This window comes from Callospermophilus lateralis, unplaced genomic scaffold, assembly GCF_048772815.1.
Source record: "Callospermophilus lateralis isolate mCalLat2 unplaced genomic scaffold, mCalLat2.hap1 Scaffold_1242, whole genome shotgun sequence".
Taxonomy (NCBI): Eukaryota; Metazoa; Chordata; class Mammalia; order Rodentia; family Sciuridae; genus Callospermophilus; species Callospermophilus lateralis.
The window spans coordinates 82,926-94,204 of record NW_027512427.1 but is presented as its reverse complement, the minus strand read 5'-3'; the positions used below and the strand labels follow the sequence as shown (position 1 = coordinate 94,204).

The window sequence follows — 11,279 nt, the reverse complement described above, 5'->3', positions numbered from 1 at the left end:
TGGATGGTGAGAGGTTAATTTTCTCTATGTAGTGGCATTTATAAGAGATTGTATCTGTCTTCTACAGATTCATTGTCATGAATCAAACAAATAAACAAAGCATCAGTATTTTCACCTTTGCGCAACTTGATAAGGCTGCCTTTTATAAATTTACAGATCCATGTCACCTGCTCCTCCTCTCCCTATATATGAAAACAGAGTTGTGTGGTGGTATAATTAGTGTCTATTTCTAAACGTATAATGTGGTTTGATGGAAAAATAAGATGGCACTGGAGATATAACTGTTCATTTTGGAAACAGAAAGTGAGAAATAAATTATATTAGGAAATCAGAGATTGGGATCAGGTGAACAGGATAGAAAGTACCAAACATAAAGAGTTTTGAGAACGTTGGGAAAGGAGTTGAGTAAATAAAACTTAGGGCTCAGGAATCCCTGTAATAAGTATTGGGTTCTCTTTCAACTCAATACTTATTGATTAAATTGAAAATAAGCTATCATGAAACAGAAATACTCACATACTTTAAATCAATTTATACATTTTTTTCTCTCCCCAGTCTTGCTAGAGCTCCACAAAAATAAATAAATAAATAGAAAAAGAAAGAAAGAGAGGGAGAGAGAGAAAAGGAGGTAATCTCAGACTATATAATAATTGCAAACACCCCAAATTCCAACCAGTATGGATTGGTAAATTGAGTGAATCTCTCTCCCGCCCTTCCTTCCTCCCTCTGAACTGCTTCCCCCACCCTCTGACATAATGTAATCCATTTTCAGATCCAGATTTGATTTTATGGTTTACTTGCACTAAAATGGAGCAGGGACTTCCATGATGCTGAAACTTAGGGTTGACAACGTGGCACATTATAAACCTCTTCTTACCACTGTACATGTGACTTAATAATACCTATTGTAAAGTTTTATGGACTAAATAAGATGATATGAACAAAATTATTGAGAAAATACATTTCAAATATTTAAGCGGTGTCCAGGTCAAGCTATTAAATACTTGGGGGAAAACCTATAAGGAGCGATAAAATAAAGAGAATATCCTCAAGATTCATCTTTTTTATTTGCATGCGTGAGAATTTGCTTCCTTTTTCAGACTAAATAATAATCCATTGTGTGTATGCGCCATGTCTTATTTATCCATTTTGTGGACAATGAGCATAGGACTTCTTCCACATTTTAGGTCTTACCAATAATACTGCTATGAATACACAGGTATACAGATATGATTTGAGACCCTGTTTTCAATTTTAGTAATGCATCACCAGAGGTGGAATTGTATCTGTTTTTTTAATGGAACTGCCACACTGTTTTCCATAGCGAGCATACAGTGTACAAGAATTCCCATTACTCCACACACTGACCAACACTTGTTTGTGTGTGTGTGTGTGTATTTGTAAAGTGTACTTATTAGACATTTCTGTGCCTTCTGTGGAAAAATAGTAATTAAATCTTACCCATTTTTCAATCTGTTTTTTTTTTTGTTGTTGTTGTTCTTCTTCTTCTTCATAACTTTTAGGAGCTTGGTATTTATCGAATTGTCTATTAATTCTACATTAATATTTGATTTGAAAATAATTTCTTTCTTTTTGTGCATTGCCTTTGTACTTGGTTGAAATTAACAGAGAGAAGTGAAAAGATCCATGAGATCATCTCAATTGATGCAGAAAAACATTTGACAAAATTCCACTCTAGTCATGACAAAAGCCCCCGCAATTTATGAATAGATGGAAACTATCTCAAATAATGAAAGTCATATATTTGAAAAACCACAGCAAATATTATATTTCATGGTGAAAAACTGAAAACTTTTCCTCTAAGATCAGGAAGAGGACAAGGAGGCCCATTTTCACCACTTTTGTTCAACACTGAACTGAAAGTTCTAGACAGAGAGTTGGGCAAGAAAAAGAAATAAGACATCAGAATTGATAAATAAGAAGTAAAATTATTTCTGTTCATAAGTGATTTGATCTTTTATGCAGAAAATCCTAAAGATCCACCAACAAAACTGTTGGAACTAATATATGGATTCAGTAAAGCAGCAGAACACAAAGTCAATGCAAAAATAATTTATATTTCTATAAGCTTAAAATGAATCATCTGAAAAAGAAATTACAAAAATAAGTCCATTTACAATAACACCAACAAGAACATATCACTGAGGAATTAAGGAGGTGAAAATTAAGGGGGTGAAAAATCAAAGAGGTGAAAGTCTTGTACAATAAAAATTACAAAACATACTTAAACAAATTTTAAAAGTTATAATTGTAAATGCATCCCAAGTTTACAGACTGAAAAGGCCTAAAGGTTTTTTTTTTTTAAATATTGTTTTAGTTACAGTTGGACCCAATGCCTTTATTATTTTTTTTTACGCTAATTGGCACATTTGCTTTATTTATTTTTAAAACAAACTGGGTTTTTGAATTTTTTTCCTTTTTGTTCATTCCATCACATTGAAAAGGAGAAAAACAAAATGGTTTTGAATTCACTCAATATTTTGGACTCCTCAGATGAAGGGAACATTGCACACACACTTGGAACAGAGAGATAGAGAGGAAAGTGGACTCCCACAGGGCCACACGCACCAGATCAAAAAACTGGGATACAGTGCAAGAATTTCCCAAAATGATTGGATCATAATTACCAAAAACTCGCCATAACAACACCAAGAAACAAAAAATTTTTAAACCACACTGTTTGACTTGGGATCTTTCCTGCTTTTTTTTTTTTTAAATGTTTGCCACACAGAGAGAAAGAGGGCTAGTGGGCGGGAGAGGACAGACTCACAGACGTGAGCAGGACAGGAAGGGAAACTTCAGAGTGGAGTTGAGAGAGGGCAGGAGAGACAGGGCTCAGGAGAGGGGAGGGTGGGGACGTGGAAAGCCATTTCTTAAAGTTCAGGCATGTTCCTGGTCAGCCTCACGTTCTTCTTCTTTACCTTCATCCTGCCGGGCACTTTCCTTAGGTTTGGTTTCATCTACAGCTATCTTCTCTTCGGCTTGGCTGCTCTCGGCAGTCTCCGTCGGAGGCTGGGTTGTTGCCTTGACGGCAGCATCCTCTGCAGCAGGGGTGGTGGCAGCAGCAGCATTGACAGCAGCAGGCACATCGGCTTGTTTAGGCTCCTCCTTGGCGGGCACGTCTTCGGCCTTGGAGGACGGCGAGTTGTCAGTGGAAGCTTTAGCGGCACTTTCTGTCTCAGCAGAGCCGGCCTTCTCCTCCGAGGGGGCAGGCGCCTGGGTGGCCGCCTGCTCGGAGGCAGCATCTGGGGCGCCCTCCGCTTTCTTCTCCTCGGAAGGGGTGTCTCCTGCTTTGCCGGCCTCGTCAGCCTTGGCTGGGGCCCCTTCGGCAGCCGGGCCTTCTCCCTCCTTCTTCCCCACCCCGTCGGCAGCGGGGGCTTCCTCCTTCTTCTCATTAACTTCGGCCTCAGCAGCCTGGGCATCGCCCTTCTTCTCTCCTTTGAGCTTTTTCCTTGTTATGTGTCCACGGAAGCTAGCCTGAATTTTGGTCGCGGCCTTATGAGCTTTGTCTTCTGGTTTGATTCCATCTTGTTCAATCTTTTGGTCCTCATCATTTTTTTCCACCTGTTTGGTTCTTCTCATACAGCACAGCATGGTTGTATCGTCCCTGGCCTTCTTCCTGCCTTCTCTCCTTTCCTCCTCTCTCTTTCTTATTCCCCCCCTCTCCACCTCTTTTCTGCTCGCTTGCTCACTCGCTCTCTCGCGCTAGCGCGCTCTCTCTCCCTCCCTCCCTCTCTCTCTCTCTCTCCCTCACACACACCAGGGCAGTTAGCAGCAACTGTAAGGTCCACAGCTATTGCTCATCGCACATGCTCGCTCTCGATTTCTCTCTCTCTCTCTCTCTCTCTCTCTCTCTCTCTCTCTCTCTCTCTCTCTCTTCCTCCCTCCCTCTTCTCTCTTCTCTTCTTTTCCCTCTTTTCCCTCTTCTCCACCCGCCCCAGATCCCTGATTTTTCTTCTCTCCTGGTCTCTTTCTCAGAATTGTTCACTAGCTTTCAATGACTAATCACTTCCTGTCCCAATGCCTTTATTTTATTTATTTTTATGTGGTGCTGAGGGTGGAACCCAGCTCCTCACGCATACTTGACGAGCTCTCTACCGCTGAGCCACAAACCCAGGCCCAAGATTTTTTTCAACTCAGTTTTTTTTTCACTTTTTTAATTTAATAGGAAAAGTATTCTAAGGTTCTAAATCATAGAATTGTAGAGTTAAACAACATATCTCCATAATAATTTTTAAAAAGAAAATTTATTGATTTTGCTTTTATAAATTCATAGGAAATTAATATTATTTCATGGGTTCTGTTGAACCTGTTCAGGAATAATCACTGGCATAATTTTACAACTGCAGGGACAAGCAGTATGAGACTTTAGTGGCCCATCAGCAGTGGCTGTTTCTTTCAATGTTCATGACACTGAGTAGAGCATGACTGTGGCAGGGAAAGGCAGCACAGAGAAGAAGGCATAAGAGAGCTTTGTTTTGGTACCAGGACTGAACCCAGGAGCACTTAACCATTGAGCCACATCCTCAACCCTTTTCTATATTTTATTAGAGACAGGATCTCACTGAGTGGCTCAGGGCCTTGCTCCGTTTCTGAGGCTGGCTTTGAACTCATGATCCTCCAACCTCAGACTCCCAAAATAGAAGAGTTATTTTCCCCATTTCACAAATGGGCAGACCTGTGCAAAGACACACACACACACACACACACACACACACACACACACACAAGTCTTGAGTGGCTTTTCTCTGGACTCTGCACTCTTGTCTCTTTTTCATGAGACATGGCTGGTGTTCAGAGCTGAGTGAAGTTCTCCCTGCTAATAGACTGGATATTCAGAGTCTCCCTTTAAACTGTCTCAGACACCTTAGTCAAAACTGACACAGTTTCATTAAAGAATTGTGAGCTCCCCATGTATCAGATTATTATCTATCACATCAGACAAAAGTGGTGTTCATAAGTATCCTGTTTTGGCTATTATTTCAGATATGGTTATCTCTTCTTTATGGCATCTGTATGTATACAAGTGCACATGTGTTTGTGTGTTGCTGTTGTTATTTTATAATATATATTAATAATATTGATATACTTCCTTAAATCAAAAAAATATTTATGGTATCCTTTTTTATAAATATTCTCATTTTTTTATTATATGATAATAATCTTTTCCTTCATTCTACCATCCATCTTCTGAACATTTTGTAAAAACTAGCTTATTTTCTGTTTTATCTGCCCTTCATTTCTTTTATTCAGATATGCACACATACAATACAGATATATATATATATATATATATATATATATATATATGTATATATATATATATATATAATGCTCTTTTCTCTATTAGTTTCCTAAGCACTAGACATAATATTTTTCAGTATATGGATTTCTTCATACTGGAAATCACATAATTTTAGTTTAGAATTGTCTTTATTCTTCATTATATCCTTATTGAATATCACATAATTTATTCTGCTTTTCTTCCTTCTTTTGTTTGCATATTTAGAAATACAGTATATGACAGTTAGAAACAACATTGGAATGTCTGCATCAGAGTTCTGTATTGTTGGGAGAGTAAATTCAGAATGATTTACTAGAAGAGTCATTTCTGAATGAGTGTAACTTCAAATGTAGTATTGTTTGACATTGCCAAATTTCCTTCCCCAGGCTCCACTAACTTCCAAATTCTTGCCAATGTGGTGGGTGAGAAATTACATCTAAATTTATTTTGAATTTGTATTGGAACACCTTACAAATTTAAAGTCCATTTTAATGTCTTCATGGTAAATTTCCTGTTTGCATTGATTATCTACTTTTTGCAATTATTGCCTTGCTTTTTGATGAGAGTTTTGGTAATTTTTTCAAACTTGAAAGTTCTTTTTTATATTAATGGTATTAGCCTCTGTCTTTGACATATTACAAATGTTTTTTTTTCTAGGTTTTTCAATTATCTTTAATTTTTGTTTATATGGATTTTTCCATGAAAAACTTACTTTTCTTATTGTATAGTTAACTTTACCAATTTTGAATCAAATCTATATTTTGATTTATTTGGAAAGATGTTCCATAAATGGAAGGAATTGGAGTTTCCTTGAGAATTGTATAATTTATTTGTTTGCATATGATGGGAGGAGTACATCTAATATTGTATACTTTGAAATATTTACAGCATTCTTTCCATTGAAGTCCTTTTTGATTCATTAATTTGAGTTACCACATTAATTATATCATAGAATTCTTAGGTAGTGTTTCTTTTCTCTTTCATTTTATTTCATTGTTCTGCCTATTCACTTGTGAGAATTATGGTGTGTTAACAGAGAAGCTTTAAAATACATTTTAATATCTGAGAGAGCTAATACTGTTTCTTAGCTCTTCCTTTGGGGTACTATTCTAACTATTTTTATTTGTTTATTTTAACATAGAGACTTTTGTGTGTTTGTGTGGCGGGGAGCTACTGGGGATTGAACTCAGGGGTAATCAAACACTGAGCCACATCCCCAGGCCTATTTTGTATTTTTTAAAGACAGAGTCTCACTGAGTTGCTTAGTGCTTCGATTTTGCTGAGCCAGGCTTTGAACTTACAATCTTCCTGCATCATCCACCAAAGCTGCTGGGATTACATGCTTTATATAGAGACCTTAAAATCAACTCCCTCACTTCATAAAAACCTTGTTGATATTCCCTTTAGAATCACACAAAAGTTAAAAATGATTTAGTGAGAACTAAACTTTTGAAAATATTGAAAGTGCTAAGAAAACCAAAACCAGAATCTTCATTTTTCCAGGTTATATTTCTATCCATGAGTGTCAGGTTTCATAGGAAACATGGTATAGGTTTGCAAAAAGAAAAATGGAATTACCATATTAGCTGATGCTTGAAATCTTTTCAGGGCAAGAACTATATTTCACTTGTAATGAAACACTGAAATAATGGTGGATAGAAGGGAAGAGTAGGCATCAAAGTATCATGATATCAGATCAAGGATCAACTGCATCATAGAGAAGATTTTGAAATTTTGGGAATAATTCTTTAAGAAGTGGAAAGAAATATAATTGGTAAGCAGAGGAAGGAAAAATCAGAAAGATGTAGAAAGTCATGCAAGATATAATGTCATCCCTGTTGTGTCTCCACTGGAACTCCAAAAATCCTCCATGAAAGGTCAACCAGAGTCCAAATAAAAGCCCTAAGTTTCATTCAAGTTGGCTGTTTCTAGGGAAAGGGTGCATACAGAAAAGCAGTAAAGCTCTGCTGTGGCATTGTGACTAGAGGTAACAACTATTTTCACCATAAAGAATTAATTGTGTAATATTTGAGACAGATAACCTTAAACATTACAGAATACATACATGTATTGAAACATTGTGATACCCTTTTAACATATATATATTTTTGGTATGTATCAGTTAAAAAGCAAATTTAATTTTAAACAAGCAAAATAAACATATTACCTATTTAACAATATACTTTTAAAAAAGCAAAGCAAAAAATGTAGTGATTCATAATGCAGAAACAAATGTAATGCCAAGTCAAAAATCCCATAACATTTTGTTGAAACCTTGGAGAATGCCTCATATATCTGGTCAGTGGAGGGGCAGGTAGTTTTTAAATCAATTTGAATTAGCTTGACCTGGATATATAATGACAATGAGGCCCCTCAGAGGTCATCTGGATTAAAACAGTAAACAAGAAAGTAATCAGTGACATAAATGAGTGTACACACTAACATCAAAACGGCTTTGAGGACAGCTGTGAGGGTTAACTGCAGATGCTACCTTGACTGGATGAAGGGATGTCCAGGTCTCTGATAAAGCACTATTTCTGGATTATGCTTCTGAGGTTGTTCCAGCGTAGACTAGCATTTGAATCAGTGGACTGGGTAAGGAAGGTCAGCCCTCACCCACTGTTGGGGCAACCACTATCAAATGAGTTAAGGACTCAGAATAAAGAGGAAAACTAAATGCCCCCACCTCCGCATCTCTCCAAGAGTTGGGACACCTTCTTTTCTTGCCCTTGGACATCAGAAATCCAGATTTTCCAACCTCCACACTCTGGAACTTGAATCAGAAGCCCCACAGTTTCTCAGGTCTTTGGCCTTCAAGGGTCAGTAGCTCTCATTTTTAGGCCTTCAGACATGGATTAAGCAAGGCCACTGTGTGCAGCTTCCAGATGGCCTCTTGTAAAGCTTCTCAGCCTCCAGGTCATGTAAGACCATTCATCTAATAAATTCTGTTCCATATATCTCTCTATAGCTACCTCTGTCTCTACCTCTGCCTCTCCTGTTGGTTCTATATCTCTGGAGAACCATGATCAATGCAGGGCCTTGTCCATCACTCACCAAGAATGGTTTCCTTAGGGACGTGTAGGCAAACATATATGTGAATGAAGACTTCTTTTTAAATTGAGGAAGGCCAAATTTGCAGTACGATAAGATAATTATCACTTCCAGGTGCAGAGGCACATGCCTGTGACCCCAGCAGCTTTGGAGGCTAAGGCAGGAGAATCAAAGCCAGCCTTAGCAACAGGCAATGCATTAAGCAACTCAGTGAGACCCTGTCTCTAAATAACATACAAAATAGGGCTGGGGATGTGGTTTAGTGGACAAGTGTTCCTGAGTTCAATCCCGCCCCAAAATGGATAATTATCACTAATATATTTTTAATATATGTCTGTATACATATTTATGTGCCATTTACATATATACTTAAATGGATGAATATTATATTTATGTTTACATATAACATGCATATGTTGTATATATACACATATATACTTATATGTACATATATCACCCATTGTAACCTTTTAAAATACCTACTCTTAAAAATTAGGAAATTAAAGTTAAAAGGGACAAGCTCACATCCAAAGTCATGCAGTTAGAATACAGAAAACAAAAATAAAATTTAAAATAAATTTGATTCCAGAGTGCAAGTAACTAGCCACTGTGCAGTTACATTTCAATCTGTTTCTACCTCTGGCCATATAGAGGCTCACAAACTTCAGAAGAGAATGCAGGACAAGTAAAGATGACATTTGAAGAAGAGCTATGCAGATTAAAAAAAAGGTCAAAGATGCACTAAAAAAGACATTCAGTGCTTCTCTTTTGCTGCCAAAAAATAAAAGAGCATCACCAAAAAATAAATCACATATGCATGTGACACTTGGTGTAGTGACCCTTTGAACAGCTTCTCTGTTCTACAATAACATGATCCAACAGTAGAAGGTCATCAGTCCCTACCTTTTCTATCGTCTAACAGAAGAGTTGTTCTCTTTAAAAGAACTAAAGAAAATGCATGATAAAGAAAAGAAATAAAAATTTTTGCAACATGTTTATAATTTCTGTTTTGTGCAGGAAAATAAAAAGCAGGGTGATAGTCTTTCCAAAATTTGCCTGAGTCTGACATTGTTAGCTCCAAAAGCACTGCCACAGGATCTCTTAATATTGTAATGATTAATCTCTGCTGTATAATGTCTCATTTCTTCAATGAATGTTTGTGTGCATTGCCAAGACGCAATAAAAAAAAATTAAAATAACCAAGAGAAATTTTTTTTCTGAAGAACGCTTTTAAATAACTTTCAGTCAGAACAGTGTCATCTGAAGCATTTGGGAATTACACATTGTATTGTTAATAAATAGTGTGGGTAAGATGAATTGTGTTAGCAGAGGCGATATGAGTCAGATGTATATTTCATAGTCTGAAGAAATGGCTTCCTGGGGGAGCAAGTGGGACATCCTTCATCTGTCACCACATGGGTCTTAGGGGATAAGTATCAGAAGGCCTGGAGATGGTGAGCTAGAATCACACCCACTCCCAAATTCAAATAGACTCTGACCTCTAATGGAAGGATTCCTCCACCAGACTACAAGGGTTGAGTAAAACCAGGTGTTGCCAAAATCTACTTCCCTCCTTGTCTTTGAGGGAGTCCTGTCCCAAAAATCCAATGGGGAATCTATTAGTTCTCTGTCTCTGTATCAATTGGCATGGCTCTGGACTTTATTGTGAACATCATGGTTTTATTTAGAGCATGCTGGGTTATCTAATGTGCAAAATCCAGTCACTCACGTAGAGGAGAACAGCACCAAGAAGATGAGCTCTGGGTGATGTGTGGATAGGAAACAAAGTAAGAGGGACTACAAAGAGTGCATTTCTTTCAAGGTTTGCAAACTAAGAAAGAGATGAGGTACATGAGAGGCAAGAAAGAAACTCTGAAAGCCAGTAGTGCAGAAAAGGGAGTCACCAGCACCTCAGAGGACAACTGGTGGCACTAGAGAGGCAACAGTTGATGGATACCTGATATGGCAGGAACCCAAAGATCTCAGAGAAGTGGAGTGCACAAGTGTGAAATCAGGACAGAAGAAAAAACATGGGAGTTTTTTGTATGTGGGTTTTTAAACTTTTGGCATCTAGTATATTTGAAGCACTGTATAATACATAAGCTTATAGACTAGTGAAGATTTTACAAACTAAACCCAACCAGACAAGGTAATGAGCACCACAATACCCAGAAACTCTGCTCAGGCTGTCTTCCCAAAGCTAAGTTTTTGTGTCTGGCTCCTTCCATTCAAGTTCATAAGATGCAATATGTCCCTATCATAGTAGCATCATTCCCACATAATTCATTATCATTGCTATAGTATGTGCCATTTTAAGTGGAGAACCCAGTATTTTTATCCATTCATCTACTGATTAGTTGTGTCTATTAAAAATAGAACTACAATGAACCTGCCAGCTCATGTCTTTTTCTGTAACTTTTGAACACATATTGCTTAGGTATAGAACTAAGAGTGTAACTGTCAGTAAAAACACGGAAAATATATCCAACTGGAATAGATCCACCAGTTTTCAAAGCTGTTGTTCAAAATGACCCTCCCGCTGTGAGAGTGATGAGAAATTTGATCAATATTCTGACAAAAATTTGGTATTTCTCATTTTAATATCTTAGTGATTCCAATGGTTTTATACTGATATTTATCATAGATTTAATGTGAATATTATTATTGATAAATGAGATTAAGCACTTTCCATAGTTTCGTTGACCACTAGTACATCCTTCTTTGTGAAGTGTCTAATCCCCTTTCTGTTCATTTTTCTAAACTGTGACTGTAATTTTTCTTACTGAATTTTAGGAGTTAATGATAAATGTAATTCCTTTACTCCATAGACCACAAATGTCTTCTTACTTCCTGCATTTCCATTTGAAATTTGCATCTTCTAATTGATCAAAGTTCTCAAAATCAGAATTTATTGCTGCCTTCT

At 37.1% G+C, this 11,279-nt stretch overlaps 1 pseudogene; it reads right to left on the bottom strand.

The window, feature by feature from the left end:
* Positions 1 to 2,901: 2,901 nt before the first annotated feature.
* On the bottom strand, positions 2,902 to 3,615 carry LOC143390354 (neuromodulin pseudogene; annotated as a pseudogene).
* Positions 3,616 to 11,279: the final 7,664 nt, after the last annotated feature.